This window comes from Meriones unguiculatus, chromosome 1 (genome assembly GCF_030254825.1).
Source record: "Meriones unguiculatus strain TT.TT164.6M chromosome 1, Bangor_MerUng_6.1, whole genome shotgun sequence".
Lineage (NCBI taxonomy): Eukaryota > Metazoa > Chordata > Mammalia > Rodentia > Muridae > Meriones > Meriones unguiculatus.
In genome coordinates, this window is record NC_083349.1 from 48515688 (window position 1) to 48535066 (window position 19379).

Below are 19379 nucleotides of genomic sequence, written 5' to 3' on the forward strand. Positions count from 1 at the left end.
AAAAAAAAAAGAAAAAAAAAGCTGGCAGATGAGAGTCACTGAAGCCAGCCTTGTTCCCTTCCATATCTTCAGCAAGTCTGAGAGTTCCAGCTCACTGCAGGCACATAGACAGTACTGAGAACACAACACAATCCACCGAAAACAACCAGCGTCTTCTTAGAAAGTGCCTGGTCATTGTACTTTGTCTTAGCTATTCTTGAGCAGTAGGCACATGTTTGCTAAGGAGCCCCAGATACTAGGTTGAGGACACTTGATGTCCGTGGCCTTTTACACTACCCCAGATGTGTGTGGCCTGAAAACTCAGCTCCTACGGCATCTGGTACCCTGGCCTCTGTGGATAATGATGTGTCAGGTCAAAAGGTCTTTCACCTGTCTCGGGGCCTTCATTCCTACATCTACAAAAGGAAACAGACAAATTTTCATTTCAAAGGTTCAGTCTGGCAATGAAATAACAGTCCATGGTCTAAAAATTGTCCTCAGACAGAAAACAGAAACGCTGTTACTCACATCTCATTTATCACATATACCTTACTGTAACTTAACCCTTAATGCCTTATTTGGGATTACCTTCTGCTCGTCCTGCTCAGCCTTGTTCTGCCAGAATCGCAGGCTGGGGTAGTTAAAACATTTTATCTTCTTGGTTGTTTGTTTCGGTTTGAGAAATGGTCTTATGTATCTCAGGCTGGCCGCATCCTTACTTCAACTTTTGGTCCTCCAGCCCCCACCTCTCAGATGCTGATAGGATAGGCATGCATGCCCACACTTGTTTTATGGGATGCCGAGGCTCTAACCCAGGGCTTCGTGCACACCAAGCAAGCACCTACCAGCTGAGCTACATCACTACTGTGCCGTTGTTTCCTTTTAATTCTTCCATTCGATGGGTCTCATTAGATGAAAGGGTGGCAGTTTCCTTGTTCTTGCTAAACGCAGGATACCTTCATTTTCACCCCTGGGTAAAACCCTATCCTCAGTCCCCTTACATATCAGAAGCCAGGGGGAGACTTAACTGAGCTTTGGGGCACACAGAAGAGTGTGCATCACAGGAAGAACCTGCAGTTTTATAGAGCATTAGAGATGGGCAAGCCTAAGTTTCAGAACCTAGCCTTGCCTGAGCTGCATCACCAATGCCATCACTTAGCAAAAGATCTCTTCAGTCATCCTCACACCATACTTAACTGACTTTCAGTTACCATAGACTAGACACATAGACTATCATTCCTGTATTATAAGGGGTCTTTGTTGTTTTGTCTTGTTCTATTCTGTTCCCAATCAACAGCCCAAACAATTTGTTTTAATTCTTTCTTTTATTGGGGGATTACGTAATTTCTCCCTTCCCTTCCTTTGTCAAACCCTCTTCTTGCTTTCTTTCAAATTCATAGCCTCTTTTTTTATTAATCATTGTTACATACATGTATTTATATTGCATACATATATATTCCTAAATATATAAATACAGCCTGCTCAGTCTGTATAATGTTACTTGTTTATATGTTTTCTGGACTGACCATTTGGAATTATATAACCAATCACTGTACTCTTCCCTAGGGAAGAATATTTCTCCTGCTCTCAATTGAAAGCATCTGCTTCCAACATCTTTATATTCATCTGATCTCCAAGCTTATAATCCAAAAATGGAGTCTTATTTCAGAGTTATATCTCCAGACTTTTTATCAAGAGTCATTTCTGTGTCACAGCCCCAACAGAATCACAGCAGCCAAAGAGGGTAACCATGCAGATGTCAGCTCCCAAACCAAACTCACTTCTCTCCCTGGCCTATAGGCCTAGGCACATTGATAACCCTGTGTTCCCGGGTCAAAAGAGTAGGCAAAGAACCACCAATAGCTCAGAGGTTACCTCTGCCCACTCAGAAGCTTCCCTCCAGCTTGTGAAGGCAGAGAGCCAGGGCCGGACATAGGAGCTAGGGTTCCTTCCTGTACCGGCTTTGATATAGGCTGCCCCACCCTGTTCTTTCTAAGAGGAAGTGGGCTGGAAATCCTGTACACTCATTGTTTTACTAGTAAAACTTTTGGAGGAGGAAAGCTTTAGACAGGGATACATATTCACTAGGGAAGTTAGGAGCCTACAACACTAGCATTCTTACACTTCTTGCCAACTTTGGTCACCTGAGACTTTGGAAACAAAAACAGAATCCTAGTCCATCTAAGTGAAACAAGTCACTGATGACACATCAGACAAACTCCTGTCATTGTTATGTACATCCTCACCCACATCACAGTATTCTGAGATAGGAAGAGCCTTATATAGGTAGAGAAACTCCAGCACATCCCAAGATGCCTCGCTCAAAGAAGTCCAGCTGGATCTCTGTCTCTGTCTCTCTCTTCTGTTTCCCTCCCTCCCTCTGTCCGTCCTTCCATCTCTCTCTTTCTCCCACTTGAGCTCACAGAAATCACCCTGCCTTTGCCTCCACCTCTCCAGTGCTGGGAACAAAGGTACACACTAGCAGCCCCAGCTCAAAAGAAGCCGAGACCTCCATGCTTAATGAACCAATTCACTGACGCAACTTCATGTCTTCATGGATCTGCCCTTCGGCTAGAAACCTGACTTCTGAAAGCCAGCCTCAGCACCTGACTTCTCTCACACCAGAATCAACCACTTCTGGGACAAGGAGGTCAAGCCTAGACATACCTGGTGTTCTAGGCAACAACCTCCATGTGATGGCTCAGTCTCAAATCTCCTAGACAGCTGCTGTGCTGGTGTGGTTTCCACGCTGTCTTGGACTTTATTAATATCCCTTCTTCCTTTCCCACAGATGAACTGGCCCAAGCCCTTCTCCTATCACAGACATTCCTAATCAAACACTCATTTCCTCTGTTCAGACTGGGGTGGGAGGGGCAAATAGCTCCCTGGAGCCACTAAAGTTTAGATTGAAGATCACTGGCTATTTCATTATTTTTAATTAAAGGACAAGATTTATCAAATTGTTTTGAGTGGAAGTTGCCAAGTTTCCCCCATACATTTGCATATGCTTTTGTTTACTGTGTTGAACTTTAATGACAGAAACAATTCCTCCTGCTCATGGATATCTCCATAATTAATAAAGCCCAAGAAAGGAGAAACCGACATGGGCCTCCATGGAAGATAATATGGTAAGCATGTGATGGATGTCCTTAAGCCCATGTTCACACTGCTCCTTGACTGCAATGTTAATATCATGTTTATTCCAGTCTGTTTATCGCCCATTTTGTGCCCTGCCACTACAACATCATTAGCACAAATGCACAACAGTCTATTATACAAACAAATTGGAGCATATACTAGAAGCCAGCTAGGTCACTGCCCAGGTTCCCTATGCATCTTCAGAGCTGATGGTTTCCATGGAAATAACCCCTACAAACGAGCTCACTGGAGTCAAAGGATCCACAAATTGTTCTTCATTTTATCACGAGAAGCCATTTAAGGGGGGGAGGGGAGGACCCTTTCATATCATTTCAGCATTTACATTTTTCTCAGCTAACTTTGGCTGAATTTTCCCAGTCTGCTCTTGATGCTTAACTGTCAGCTAAATTTGTACTTGGTTTCCAAATTATTCAAATCTGGTAGTCAGCTGGTTTTCTCTATATTACACTGCTTAATGCCTTTGAAATAACAGGTCATCTTACCCATTTTTTTTTTTTTGCTTGTTTTTTGAGACAGGCTCTCACATAGCCCAGGCTAGCCTATTTCCTATGCAGATGAGAATGAACCTGAACTCCCAATTGTCTTGTCTGTACCCCCATGTACTGACATTACAGGTCATGCATATCATGGCCAACATGTTCTTCTATTGCTGTATTTTAATTCATATTTCTAACTGAACAACTAGTAATAATCAGCAAATATCCCAGGATCCTCTGTTTATCTTATTTAATTTTCAGATGAAACCCTTTAGGTAGCTTTCTCATGATACACAAATGATCTCTTCTCCAACAGCTTCAGGGTTAAAAAGCTGTTTCAAATTACAAACCCTTGCACTTGCTAAGGGTAATCACCTCAGTGTTTAGGGTACAACACTATGATTCTCGGGTCCCTGCCCCTTCTGTGATGCTGACGCCTAATCTATGCTTAGCATGCACCTGGTTATTTTTATAGAACTGGCATGCAAGGACATGCTACACTTTATGAGAAAGTGTTTTCTAAGTGGGACTGAAACAGCTCAGGTTGGTTCTCTGGATCAGAACACTTTCTTGCCCCCATTTCGCCACCAGGAAGGTTAAACCTAATGGAGAATTTAAATGAATGGCACCATCAGTGTCAGGGCAGAGAAGCCACTCAAGAAGATGGCTTCAAACTTGGCTTTCCCTACACATCCTTAAGCCCATATTGCCCGAATCCAATGAGCAACATTGTCATTACCTATTATGATGCTGCACAGGACAAGACACAGACAAAGCCATGATTCTAGATGAGGCACCATTCACTGATCTGTGCTGTCCCAAGGACGGAGGACACTTAGCATTAACATATACTGTGAGCATGTTGCGCACTACAAACGTCCAAACCCTCAAGCTAGGCACCCCGTCCCATTTAGAACCTATTTCTACTTAGTGAGATGCACATAGTGCCCAGGGTGCGGCACAAATAGTGCATACCCAGGCGTGGATGGTAAGGTGGGCACAGCAAAGGGGGTCTGAAGAGAGTGAGCTCGGTCCTGAAACGGTTTCTCCACACCTTACATTTTCCCCCTTCTCTGGGGTGATTTTATGGGCTCATAAAACCAAAGTGGGGCTGAAAAAAATCTAGTGTTAAGATTGCTTCCTCTTTGTTATTGTTAAGACAGCATCTCACTATGAAGTTCTAGCTGGCTTGGCACTCAGTATGATCTAGAACAGGCCAGGCCAGAACTCAACAGAGATGCACCTGTCTCAGCCTCCCAAACGCTAGGCTTCATGGTATTAATGACACCTCAAGCAATGCCAAGGACACTAAAATTGGGCCTGTCCTATGTAAGACAAGCTAGCTCCTTGTGCCCTGGGCGGCTAGGAAAGGCTGGAGGGCAATAAAAATCCTGGTGAATGTGAAGGCCACCACCAGCCAATTCCTAGGATTTTTTTCAGAGAATTTAACTCAGCTGTACAGAAGACAGTAGACTTCACGTAGTCTCTTTCTGCCTGAGTCAGCTCTCAAAGAGCTACTGTCTGAAGGTCCATGTACTCAGCCTTCTGAGAATGGGGCTCCTTGTGGATCATCTGTATTCCAATTGGAAAGGACACTGTGTTCAAGCTCAGCCATAATCAATATTGTCACCTTTTATTGACTAGCAATTTTCAGATGACAACTTTATGTATGGGTAAGAGTAAAAGGGTGAACGAGTGATGTGTGAGCCCCCTCATATGGGCCCTGCTCAAAATTTAGCAACAATGCACCTCACACAGGGCCCTGGCTCTCTGGCTTCTTCCTGTAGCTTATTTAAATAAAATCCAGAGTGCTAACTAAAAAATGTCAATTTCTGGGACTCAGAAAGTGTGACACAGTAAGCAGTAGACGTGGGAATCTGCGATTGAACTGCCACGTTTCTGATACAGGTGATTGGTGTCTGCACAGAATGATACCCAACCAATCTAAAAGCTGGCATTGTCTTCTTGATAGTCTATATTCTACTGCTTTGAAGTAGACTCATGTCTTAGTTAGGGCTTCTATCACTGTGGTAAAACCCCATGACCAGAAGTATCTTGAGGAAGAAAGGTTTATTTGGAGACAACAACTGACTCTGTGGCACTGGCTTGCTCCTCATAGCATGCTCAGATTACTTTTTTATGCAGCCCAGGACCGCTGGTCCAGACGTAGCACCACCTACTGTGGGCAAGGCCCTCCCATGTCAGCCATCAATCAAGAAAATACACCACAGACATCCTTGAAGGCCAATCTGACAGAGGCAATTCCTCAGTTGAGGTTCTCTTTCAAGATGACTCTAGCTTGTTTCAAGTTGACAAAAAAAAAAAAAAAAAAAAAAAACCCTCTCATTAGCAAAACTAAGTAAGTCAAATGGAAAGCACAAAAATCACCTTAAAAATAACTGAAAATTAAAAGAATAAAATGAAAGCCTGGAAAAAAAAAAAAAAAATGAAAGCCTGGGGTTAGAGAGTCCTTGTTGCTCTTACAGGGCTCTTGGCAACCGCCACGACTTCCTGGGGATCCCTGCAGCTTCCTGCCTACATGTGGTACACACAGACACTCAAACTCAGGCCCAACACGTATGCATATGTTAAATCTTTCTTTAAATTTTTTTTATTTAAAAATTAGTTTAACACTGAGAAAAAAAAAAAAAAACTAGAGCCCCTGCTGTATGCTCAAATGTATATTGACCTGTATGTTTAAAATTTACACATTAGGCTGATCACAAAATTATTTCTGTCAAAGCATGTTGACTGTAATCATACAACCTTGTATTGGGATATGTTTTACTTTTGGTCACTATTTCTTTATCTTCATGAATACATGTTATCTTTATCATATGTTAAGTCATCTAATGACTTTTATGATCTGTCATAAAATCCAAGGAATAAGGACTTGATACAGGTAAATATGGGGGTCTGGACATATCTCAGTGGTTAAGAGCTTACTGATCTTCCAGAGGACCCAGGTTCATTTCCCCACACCCACCTTGGGAGACTTGCAATCACTTGTAACTCCAGCTGTAAGAGGATGGGGCAGCCTCATCTGGCCTCCAGGGCTACCTGAACTCACATGCACATTCTCCTCCACAAATACACATGAATACACAGAGCTAGGAATAAGAAAATAAATCTTCAGGAGAAAAAAGGTAAAAAGCAATATAAAAGCCTAAATACCTAAACATCCAGAATGCTGTGCCTCCGTCTGCTAAAAATAGAAAGAGAAGATACAGCCTTATCATGCGCCTACTTGGATAATCCAGTGGACAAGAAACAGCTTTGAGAGAACACTAAGAAAGCTCAATGAAACAGTGTGGTGTATTAGCCATGACGTTCGAGCTACACAAAATGGATAGGCCATTTCTCATAGTCTTTAAGCAGCACTTAAAATATTCATAGATACCATAACTTTCACTTCTTCATTCAAGAATATAATGAGGTGGGAACTTTATGCCAAAGACTCTATATACCAATAGAATAGGCTACCAGTGGGTGACTGTGGTGCAATAAAAGCGTGGTTTCTGACCTAAGTCCTTAGAAGTGGGATTTAAGGGGGAAACTGGAGGAGAAATAGAGGCTAAACAGAGACAGGAAAGGGGAAGTGTGGAGGCTACTTCAAAGAAACTGACATCAAGTCTCCATGGCTGAATCCCAGTGATGGAAAAGGGGAGCAGAGGAGGACCATGGGGCTGAGTGGATAAACAAAAGATTATATGAGATTTTGAGCCTATGAAATTATTGTTTCAACTAAAGTATTGGGAAGTTGGGGCATGCTAGGTGCTGGAGGTTTGGGTTTTGTTGGGGTTATAGGGGAGGACATCTGACTGTTGTCACCCAGGCAGTGACACCTGAAAGTGGAGTTGGGGACTGGCATATGGGAACGAGTTGGTATAAGATCCTTTGAGGTGGTAGAGTCACCATGGACCTGCTTCAGGAGAGGACATAAGAGATAAGAGGGAGGGGCCAGAGCAAGAGGTGGCTCTACCAGAAGAGCTAGGACACACCCAGGGGAACTCCATCAGGAAAACAGGCCAACCAAGGAAGGAGGACTTAGGAAAGAACTGAATGGAAAAACATGTTTCAGTCACAGAAAAAGATGAAAACAATTTTATGCTCGTGATGCTGCACAAGCGATGGACGATATTCAACAGAGATTATCATGGAAGTTTCTCATTTCCTAAATGTCAGTACCTTTTCCAACATTATTTTTAGTCTCACAACAAATCAACAAATAAGAAAACTCCCCCTAAATTGACATTTTTTTGGTTTTGTTTTTTGGGGGGAGGGGATGTTGTTGTTTGGTAATTGCTGTTTTTTGGAAACTGTTGTTGTTGTTTGGGGATAGAGACTAGCTCAAGAAGACCTCACATATGTGATCATCCTGCTGTAATCTAGTGGGATTATAAGATTATAGGCAGGAACCACCAGACCTAGCTGCTAAAAATATTTTTAAAAGAATATTTCAGTGTCTTGCCTAGTAAAATCTGATACAAGCATATCCTTTCATCGCTTGTTGAAGACAGTATTTGTTGTAAAATACTTTAAATGCTAAGGAAAGGTATCTAGAGCTCAGGCTCCACACTGACCTTGAGCCACTCCAAGCAGGTCGCTTGACTATGTGGACAGTGAATGCCTTACTCCGCTCACTGGGCATCTGGCCACACAGAAGTAATATTAAAGTTCACGGACATTTGTTCCAAGTTAGAGGCAACATGAAGGGATGGGGTTAAGAGCCTTGAAAATAAAGATGCTGGCCCCTGGGTGAGCAACCTGCTCTAGAGAGTTTCAAAATGAGAAAGTCACTTGTATCCAATTCAAACAAATCAGCCAGAAAGGAGCCATCAGAAGTGGGGTACACTCAAGTGACAGATTTGGCCACAGGGGGTTTGCTCTTCAGGAACAAGCCATGGAGCTCCTGGGAGCCCTTTCTACTCAGGAGGGGTTCTGTTCTGGAGTGCCCCTAGGTTTCTGTGGCTTGGGATCCAAGATTTGGTGCTGGAGGCACAAGCAGAGAGTCAGGAAGTGAAATAAATAGGAAGCTTTATCTAAGTACTAGAAATCAAGGCCTGAGCCATGGGAATAAAGGAAAGGGAGAGAAAGAAGCAGAAAAGAAGCCGAGTTGCTCCTACTGACAAATGCCATGATCCTGTTCTTAAAAACTGTAAAGACTAATAAGACATACTTTCAGCAAAGTAGCGAGACCCAAATAAAAATCAAGCTTGCTATTGGCATATAGCAATGAAGATGGCAAGGCAGCTACACCACTGACACACATGGAGACTGCCACCAACTTTCAACACCAAAGAGGGCTTTATAATGTTACAGGTGCCTATGCCCTGGCCCACGAGTGATAAAATTCTTCTGAGTCCCATGACCACAGGATCACAGGCAAGCAACTTCCTTACAAGGACTTCACTAACATCTTCTCCTGACAGGCTTCCACAGGTAGGAGAATCAAAGGAGACACTAGCCAGTTCTCAAATTGGCAGTCCTGGTGGGGGAGGGGGCACGTAGGAGGAGCCCAGGTGACTTCTCCTGTCTTCCTCTGATCCTAAAGGTTTCCTTGCTGAATAAACAGCACCCACAGCAACAGAACAAGCTACTGCAATAAACCCACAAAGATGAGACTGAGAAGCAAATGTAACAAGAGCCCCTGCTCGGACAACAGGGTATTGCTCCTCTATCCCTCACGCTCACTCAGAACTTCACAAGGCGAGTGGTTGTACCAATTAAAAGATCAGCTGGGCTTCCTCTCAAATGAATGAAATGTTTACACTCCAAATGAGCACAGCTATTCAGAAAGGAGCCCAGTAGCTCTTCCTGGTTGACAGGATTGGGCTAGCAGACAAACAGGGCCACAGCAGTGGACTAAGTTAATTCTTCCTCACTTGGACAGAACTAAAATGAAATATGATACAGGAAAGCTGTTCTGTTTCTGTGGACCCAAATGCAGGAGTCACAGCCCCTGAGACTGGCAGAGCCCACCCAGTCAAAGGGGAACCAACTCCAGAAACAGGAGTTTGGTCCTAAAGTGTCCTAGTAATAAAAGAATACTTTTCCGTGTTTAGGGGAGAGCAATACAGCAACTAAGCTTCCAGTTCTACAAAGCAGATGGGTGACAGCTTAATAACATACATCTTCCAGTTATAAGCGAAAGACCTGCGAAATTCAAATGCCAGCAGCAATGAGAAACAGGCGACCCCACGTTCACTGCACAACCAGGACTCAGCGGCCATCCCCTTCTGTTCTCAGGATTTGGAAGTAGCACACTTGTTAGACACTACATAAAGCCAACACCTAGAGAAGACTTTAGAGGCTCAACAAAAAGTAATTTTAAATTTAACTGAAGACAACTATAAAAATATGCTTAGATTCATGAGGTGGAAAGTAGGAACATCAGGAGTTCAAGGTCATCCTTAACTACAACGCTAAGAGAGAGCTAACTTTCACACAGGCACTGTGACGCAACACAAATAAATAGATAAATGTGAAAATTAAACAGTGAACTGAAAAACTTAGACTCCATTTATTTGGATTATGTGAGTTTCTAAGCTGGGCCGAGTTAGTTCATCTTTCAATTAATATTTGCAAGAAGAGAAGACTGTCACAAACTAAGAAGCTCAGCAAGCCGGGGTCCATACTTTATGACAAGTTCTGTTTTTCTTCAGATTATCTGCAAACAGAATGCTTAGTCACTAATTCCTCTCTTGTTTCCTGAGAAAGAACCTAATCCCCACACAAATGCTTCTGGGCAAACAATGGCCTCTTAGTCCTTTTTTTTCCCATCATTCCTCTGAGTAGTTTCTCCATTCAGTAGGGAAGCAACAGCAGGCTGTGATTCGTCTGTGTGAGCTACAAAGGCAATCAGCCTTTGTCACTCCTACACACAGAAGCCAAGCCCATGAAAAGCACTGGCCTGGTGCTAAAGATCCTTACTACCTTATCTCTTAATGCTCTTCCTTCCCAGAGCTGCCCTCTAGGCCAAACTTCTATTTACACCAGACAAGGAAGAAAAGATCAGATGGCTTAGCCCCATGACTTCAACTCATCCTCAGGACCATGTGGAAGGAGAGAACCAACTCCCATAACTTGTCCTCTGACCTCCATATGAGTAACATGGTGTGTTCATGCCTAAGTCCAGACACGTGTATGTGTGTGTGTGTGTGTGTGTGTGTGTGTGTGTGAGAGAGAGAGAGAGAGAGAGAGAGAGAGAGAGAGAGAGAGAGAGAAAATTCAGGGAATCTAGGAAGGGAAGAAACTCTTCATTCCAGAGACCAGTTGAAATCTCTCCCCAGCTGAAAATGAACAAATTCCCGTATAACTAATAAAATCTGCTGTGAAGGTTGTCTACGCAGAGATCATATTTCTTTTCTATAGAGGTATTTCACTAAGAATGTTAAAGTTGCAATGAACATGTATGAACTGCTTTTATGGTTGCTGTGACAAAACACCCAGCAAAAAGAAACCTAAGGTGTGTGGGGAGGTATATTCGGCCAGTTCCCAGATAAGCGCATAACAGTGGGGGAAGCACCAAAGTGGGAGCAGGAGATAGCTCATACTGAATCTTACAGCTACACAGCTCCCTTCCTCCCTTCTTCCTTTGTTTTCTTCCTTGTGTGTGTGTGTGTCTTTGTTTTGTTTTTTTGTTGTCTTGTTTTGTTTTTCGAGTCAGACTTTCTCTGTGTAGCCCTTGGCTACCCTGGAACTCACTCTGTAGACGAGGCTGACCTTCTGCCTCCCAAAGTGCCGGGATCAAAGGAGCGTGTCACTACCACCTGGCCCCTTCCTCCTTTCCCTGCAACCTGAGCCACAACCCCATGGAATGGTGTCTCTCACATTTAGGATGGCTCGTGCTACCTTAGCTAATAATCCAGAAAGTTCTTCACAGACAGGCCAAGTAGTTTGTTTCTATGATACTTTAAATCCAATCAGGTTAGCAATCAAGATTATTGATGACACCACACTTAAAGCCTAAAAAGGCATGTCCTTAATCTTTCCAAATGTGAACCAGCAACTATTTGGGACCCTGACAAACAGACTAAATACTGTTTATAGTTAAATATATATATATCTTGAAATCCCCTGTATAAGGCTTTCAACTAATGGTTTTATCTTCTCTACTGTTACCCTATCAGTTACATATAACTATTGCAAAGGAACTTTGACACTGTCTGAGAAACACAGGTCCATGCTTGAATGCTAGGGGGAAAAGAACTAAAATACACCCACCACATGCATACAAACATACGTATCAGGACAACGGGCATGTCAAGAGCCACCTGAATAACCTTCCAATGACCAAAGCTTGAACATCTTGTGAAATACAAATAAAGTACATAGTATTAGTTCAAAACCTGAACTATACATTATCCATGAATCCATACTGCTATATATAAATGACATGGTCAATTCATGGTGGGTAATATACAGAAGTCTTATATAGAACAAGTCAAAGTGCTTCGTCTAAATTCTTCATCTGGGCATAGTTCACCTTGTATGGATACTTGCCAGCAGAGAAACCTGGCACCTCTGTCTCAGCTTGCTTAGGTGATCCAGGTCAGACCAACAGAGAGAAGCCATGCTGCTTTTTCCTCATGGGAAAGTACAATGGGAGCAATGTCTCATTTCTCTGAACCTACAAAAACAGCGTCTATTCTAATCAGAAAATCTAGTCAGAAAATCCTGAGGCCAATCTCAACTGAAGGACAGTATAATGCAGTATTCTGCAGTACTATCAAGGTCTCAAAAAAATAAAAAAGAAAAAAGAGAGAGGGAGTCTATCGGTCACAGTCCAGAAGCCTCTAGAGAGGATGTGGAGTGCTGGATGCTCTCTTGCACAGAAGGAACGTTACATAGAAAGTAGAGGCTGGAGAGGTGGCCTAGCCGTTAAAGGCTAGGCTCACAACCAAAAATATAAGAAAGTAGAAAAGCTGCATGAAATTTTCAAATTAATTATAATGTCTCAATATTAGTTGTGATTGACATGCAGCAATGTCATTAGAAAGTTAAAGCTTATTTTTAAAATCTGGCTTTGGTTGTACCACCCTTCCTTACCCCACACTCAAACTGTAGTAATTCTATGCCCAAAACTTCTAGTGTCCCCCTCTCTACAATCCACACTGCCACTGCCCAGTCTTTTCTTTTCTGACCCACTTTCTGTACAGTTGTCAAGGTCTAACCTCTAACACAAAAACTCAAGGATAGCATGTGTGTGATAAAAAGCCTTCAATAGGTCCTATTGCTCTAAGGAGAGTTGACAAAGCTCTTCTGTGGATGTCAAGATGGCCGATACTGGGAGCTCTGCAAGCCTCCCCCCTCTGCCACGAGCAGACGGAAGAGTCTAGATTCCACTAAATTCATTTCCATGAAAGCAGACAGAGACCTGAATTTGGACCAAAGGCCATGCTGTGCCAATCACCAGCATAGAGAATCAAGCCCAGACTCCTCAGACACCAACATCACCATTGACCTGTCTCGAGCCCTCTTGCTTTTGTCTGCCTGTGGCGCTACAGATGCCCTTCACTTAGAAGAAGCACGCTTCTGTGTAGAGTCCTCGAGACCATTTCATGTCAGAACAATTCCACCCATTTCATAACTCATAGCTTTTAACCCCTAAAACTCATCAGGCACGGCATCAAAGCTCACCAATTGTAAGGTGTGGACTTCACATCTGTAATTCCCGAATTCAGGAGGCTGAGACCTGGGGATTGCCAATTGTTACTAGTCTGGGAATATGTTCCAGGAAAGCTTAAGCTACCGTGAGACTGTTAAAAATTGAATGAATGAATGCACAGAAATGTCATTTAACTCTGCATATTTGTCTTGGTTTTTAAGTCATAAGGCAATACATTGGTTAACTCCATGCTTCAGAAATACTGATGGGAATAAAAACTCAACCAGAGCTTCCTAACATGCTCAAGTACTCTACCAACTATGAACAGGTGTGTCCTTTAAAAAGAAGTGCTTTATAATCCAAGTCCGAGGAACTTAGGACTCAATGAAGTTAAGCAACTTTCTTTGCAGCAGGAATTTACTGTATTGTGAATGCCCTCAAAGACAGACATCCTCCCCAATAATTCTCAGATTTGATTGACCATAGAATATTTACATACCTACACACACACACACACACACACACACACACACACACACCGTGACATGCAAAGCAGTTAGGGAATTTTTGAAATCAGGTGTATATTCATACAGGGTAGGCTAAAGGTTTTAATTCTATCTGTCATAATGTGGTAGGCAGAACAATGGCCTATTGAATGAGCGCTACATCCTAACCCCTAGAATCTACAAATGTTTCTTTACAAAGTAAAAAGGGAGGGCAATAAGGCAAGGGGCTGGAGGGAGAGGCTTCACAGATGTGATTAGGCTAAAGATACTGAGTTGGAGAGGCCTTGTTTGTCCCTACATATAGTCAAAGGTGTCCTTGACATGTAAGGACTGGTCTAATATCAAACAAAAAAAAAAATATGGCAATGTGATCTCAAAGGGACTCAAAGTCGGCCCAAGAAAAGGGATACTGCAGCCAACACAGCTACAAGAGGCAAGAACAGAGTCTCCAAACCCTGCAGAGATGGTCAGCCTTGACCACATCTTTACTCCAGACCATTAAAAACTGGTCCCAGATTTCAGGCCTTCAGAATCATCAGAAATTCATGATGCTTAAGTTGCCAAGTTCATGGTAATTTCTTACAGCTTCCACATGGCCGTATTATTTAGACTTAGTATTAATACTGCTTTTCATTTTCATTTTTTGTTTTGAGTCCAAACTCAAAACACTGTTACTCTCAAAACAGTGTAACAGCTGCCATGGAAGGCCAATGTGGAAGAGCTCAAGGCTCCTTGTGTTTCACAGCCTGTAAATATAACAGCCTGCAAGTCCAGCAACAGCAACACTTAAATCCACCTGTGCCAGGCCGGGGCAGTTCAGCCAGCCAGAGGCCAGAGCCACCAACTAAAAGTATTTGACAGAAAGTGAAACCCACACAGCTGGGACACACAGGAGCCCTCATCAAATATTCTTAAATGCAGTCGGATTAGCCTTGTCTCAATAGCATCACAATTAACCTTGCTCAGTGAGGTTTCATCATCCACTTAAAAAAGTAATCATAAGTGATGACTAAATACCCTGGACCTGGATTGAACTAGCTGGATTTAAGTGCCAGCTTTAACATTTACTGCTTAATCGCATGGCCTTGGTCAAGGTGTTTGTCCTATCTGAGAGATAGAATGATATTTAGTGGTGTTTACACAGTTGCTCTGTATATTAAATGTGATCATGTACAAAAGTCACCTAGTATATATAGTTCTTCCCATGTAAGTGAAATGAAATAATCAGTCCTTGGGCTAGAGAGATGGCTCAGAGGCTAAGAGTGCTGGCTACTCTTCCAAAGGTTCTGAGTTCAATTCCTAGCAGCCACATGGTGGCTCATAACCATATATAATGAGATCTGGTGCCCTCTTCTGGTATGCAGGCAGAACACCGTATACTAATAAATAAATAAATCTTAAAAAGGAAAAGAAAATAATCAGTACTCAATGAGTGAAAATTCAACACATGAAAATAATTATTTGATGATTACTCCTATTTAGGAGGATGGATCTACTTTCACCTCAAGCTAAACTTCATTCTTTGATCTTCAGTGTCACAAACTACCAATATTTACCTAGCTAGACAGTGAAAATGACCTTGACAAAGAAAGGCAGGCTGAAAAGTACCTGGTCACATTCTGGACCATTGCTTTTGGCAAGGGGATAAATTATGAGAGTTAACAGTTCTAAGACATATACTTACTGTTGTGTTAAGGTCATGGCACCCATTAGAAGGTTTAGAGTTACTTATTGTATTAACGGTCATCTGTAATGACTAAAGCAAACTGCCACCAAAGTCCATCTTAATTATGAGCGCCTGAAGCTCCACCTGGAAGTCTTTGTCTTATCTGTCAGCTGAGCTCAGAGTAGCAAATCAAATCTTTCAAATCATTCTGATAAAGCTCAGTAATGCAGGAGCATGGGGCACCTAGAAGCAGCAAAAGGTCAGCTTGTGAGGAGTCTCTGCCCAACTGCCAGCTGCCACCATCTGACGTCACCACTGATGATTTAGAAGGCACCATGCATGATAACAAACATCAGCTCACTTTATGACCGTTCCTCTGGAAATGTCTAAGACTCAGCATTGATTCCCAAATCCTTTAGGAGGGATTTTTTGTTGGGTGTGGTAACACATGTCTGTAATGCCAGCACTTAAGAGACAGGAGATGGAAAAGAAAGAATTCAATGCCAGCCTGTACTCTAAAGCAAAACTGTCTTTAAACACAAACAAACAAACAAAAACAGAAACGCCAGGCATAGTGGTGCATGCCTGTAATCCCGGGACTCGGTCAGGCAGAGGCAGGCAGATGTCTGTGAGTTTGAAGCCAGCCTGGTCTGCAAAACGAGGCCAGAGCAGTACAGGCTATACAAAAAAGCCTGTGTTGAAAACAAACAAACAAACAAACAAACAAAAACCCACAAGGGTTAGGGATGTAATTCAATGCAAGTATATGCCTAGTTGACTGCCCAGGAGAGACAGACAGATAGACAGACAGAGAAACACCAGCCCCTGACTATATTGTCTCAAGTAATAATACCAAGGTTCAGCAGAAATAAGCCCAATTAAAGAACAGTGTAAGAAAATAAATAAACCTCGATGCTGGCTACTTTAGGAAGGGTGGAGGCAGAGGGAGAGCGCACAATAATAACATTCCTTTGTCAAGGACAAATAGTTGGAGATTCAAATAGCTCAGTGTCAGCAAATACACTTACAGGCTTCCTGGTCTATAGAGACCATGGTGAGACACACCAAAATCTCACTAGAGACTACCAGTTCAGAAAAAGAAGACTAATGAAAACCTGAGTAGTAATGGTGTTGGTATCAGCAAGCAGGCACTTCCACGGGCAGCCCCTGGGGCCTGACAAACTGGTATCAGGCATTTGAAAAGACACCCAGACCACCTGCTGACCACCTGGAACCACCCGCGCATGCTCTGGATCACCCTATAAAGAGAACAGGAGCCCCCCCCTTCTCTGCCTCGTCTCCCTGCGACCCCTTACCCCCCTTCCCTATTAAACCTCCCACGTGGAACGATCTCGTGGTGTGATCTGTGAACCCACGTGTAACCTCTACAGGCACCTAATTCCTAACATTGGTGCATTAGGCTGGATTAGGTAACCCCCATTAGGCCGGAACTTCTGGGGACCTATTCCAGATCTACCCGAGATCCCCACTTTCCTGCCTGCAGTTCGCTGCAAAGTCACCCATCACCAGCTACATTGGTGAGTTTCCCCTTGGGTCAACATATCCCCACTAGGGTCTCAGTTCCCCTTGGGAGCCCTCTACACACGCTTCCTCTCTCCACGTGCTCCCGCACTCGTCCTAGCGAGGCGATTAAGGAAGCGTGTTCTCTCGGCCGTGCCACGGGGCACCAGGCCTCCGATCCCTGGTCAAAACTCTGACGAGAGATTGGCCAGACCGGATTACCCTCCTCGGAGACTTGCCTTATTCTGGGACGCCTTTATAAGGCTCCGTCTCCCCTCGGCTCTCAATGGGTAACACCCATGCGCCGCCTATTCCCCCGAGTTCTCCGCTGGGATGTCTTCTACATAGTTTTAAAACTTTGGGCCTACATCCCCAGTTAAAGACTTCCAAACTCATACACCTCTGTAATAAAACTTGGCCTACATACTCGTTAGGTAAGGGTTCAAACTGGCCGATTAACGGCACGTTAAACCCCGGTATTTTACGGGACCTTCTTAAACACTGTCAGCAAACTGCAAAATGGAAGGAGGCGCCCTACATTCAGGCTTTCCTGTTCCTTCGTTCTAAACCTCACCTCTGCTCCTCCTGTTCTCCTACTCAACTCCTCCTAACAACAAAGCCTCAATCTGAGGAGCTCTCTACTTTTGACCCAGCGGATGAAGCTCCACCGCGCCGCCCTCAACCTCCAGCCTCTACAAAATCTTCACAACCTCCAGAGTCTGTCCCAGTCTAACCAGTCAATAACTTAGGAACCTACAGTCTCCACTGGTTTCCAGTGTCCCTGTCCTGCTTCTCTAAAATCCTCCCAACCTTCAGACCCTTCCCCCTCCCCTCCTACCCCTCCTCCTTCAGTCTCTCCAAAATCCTCGATCCTTCCTTCATCAACAGACCATCCCACTCGTCTCACATTGGCACCTACTTTCACCCCACCCACAACCTGTTCCCGCTCTTCAATAAAATCTGATATCTCCGCTCAACCTAAGCCAGCCTCCATCCTTCCCTTAAGAGAAGTAGCAGGTATAGACGGCTTAATTAGGGTGCATGTCCCCTTCTCATTAACTGAACTTTCTCAAGTAGAAAAGAGATTAGGATCCTACACCTCTAACCCTTCTACCTTTATTAAAGAATTTCAATATCTCAATCTTATAATCTCACCTTCCACGATATTTATATGATCCTTGCCAATAACCTATTACCGGAAGAGCGCAGGCAAGTTTGGGAACAGGCCAGAGGATATGCAGATGAGGTTCACCAAACAAACGCTTCACACCCCGTGGGGGCTGGGGGGGTACCAGACCAGGACCCAAATTGGAATTATAATACCCCAGAGGGCATTCTAGCTAGGGACCAATTTACAACTTGCCTCCTGGCTGTTCTCCGCAAGGCTGCTCTTAAGCCAGTTAACTATCAAAAGCTTCAGAAGGTCATTCAGGACAAGAATGAAAATCCGTCTTAGTTCCTAGAGCGCCTTACACAGGCCCTCTTACAACATACCAATCTAGACCCCGAAAGTATAGAGGGCAGACAACTCCTAATGACCTACTTTTTCTCCCAAAGTTACCCCGACATCAGGGCAAAACTTAAATCCTTGGAAAGGGGACCTCTGACTCCACAGGCAGAAGTCTTAGTGCTAGCCTTTAAGGTATTCCATGGGAGAGATGAAAAAGCCCGCAAACAAAAATACCAAATGTTGGCCCAGGCTATCCGACCGTCTCGGGCTCTACCGGGACTCCCTTTCGCTCTAAGGAACGAGTACCACCAGGTCCCTGTTTCAAATGTGGTCAAAAAGGTCACTGGGCCAAGGCTTGCCCTAACCCCCGAAAGCCACCGGGCCCATGTCCGAAATGCCACCAAGAGGGACATTGGAGTGCTGACTACCACCATTTCTCCCGTGATATGGGGGATCACCCCCAGACAGCCCTCCAGCCGATATCCTAGGCCTGGCTACGGATGATTGAAGGTGCCCGGGTTCCCTTGACCCGACCACTGCCATCACAAACAGGGAGCCTCAGGTAATTATTACGGTATCAGGGCCAGCCATCTCCTTCCTTGTGGACACCGGAGCCACTTACTCAGTCCTAATGGAGTATTGGGGTCCCACTTTTCCTTGTAGTTCCTCTATTGTCGAGGTAGGGGGACAGCCTTGCCAGCCCTGCTGGACTCCACCACTTAATTGAAGCATCTTTTATTATTATTATTATTATTATTATCATCATCATCATCATCATCATCATCATCATTATAATTATTGAAGTAGAGGTTAAACATCCAAATGCCAGTGGAGCCAGCGTGCAGCTGGCAAGATGCAAAGCCATTCAGAGGGCAGCCTTGCTTACCCCCAGCCCACTCCAGGGCCAGCACAGAGACTGGTTGCCACCACCCATGAGCAGGTACCCGGTACTAGGTCTGTCTCCAACACAGCTCACCTAGCGAATCATCCAAACACTCTATGGCTTTTCTTT

The 19379-nt window shown here is 43.8% G+C and overlaps 1 protein-coding gene across 8 annotated transcripts in view; it reads right to left on the reverse strand.

Annotated features, from left to right (window-relative positions):
• Sgms1 (sphingomyelin synthase 1) overlaps positions 1-19379 on the reverse strand; it is a 258253-nt gene that overhangs the window by 159827 nt on the left and 79047 nt on the right. For 2 of the 8 annotated variants that reach the window (XM_060388386.1, XM_060388380.1), the window contains exon 1: positions 2647-2727. The exons of the other annotated variants lie outside the window; for them this stretch is intronic. The gene's annotated coding sequence lies outside the window, so the exon portion shown is untranslated. Of the gene's footprint in view, positions 1-2646; positions 2728-19379 lie in introns of those variants that run through there. 8 annotated transcript variants of the gene reach the window in all.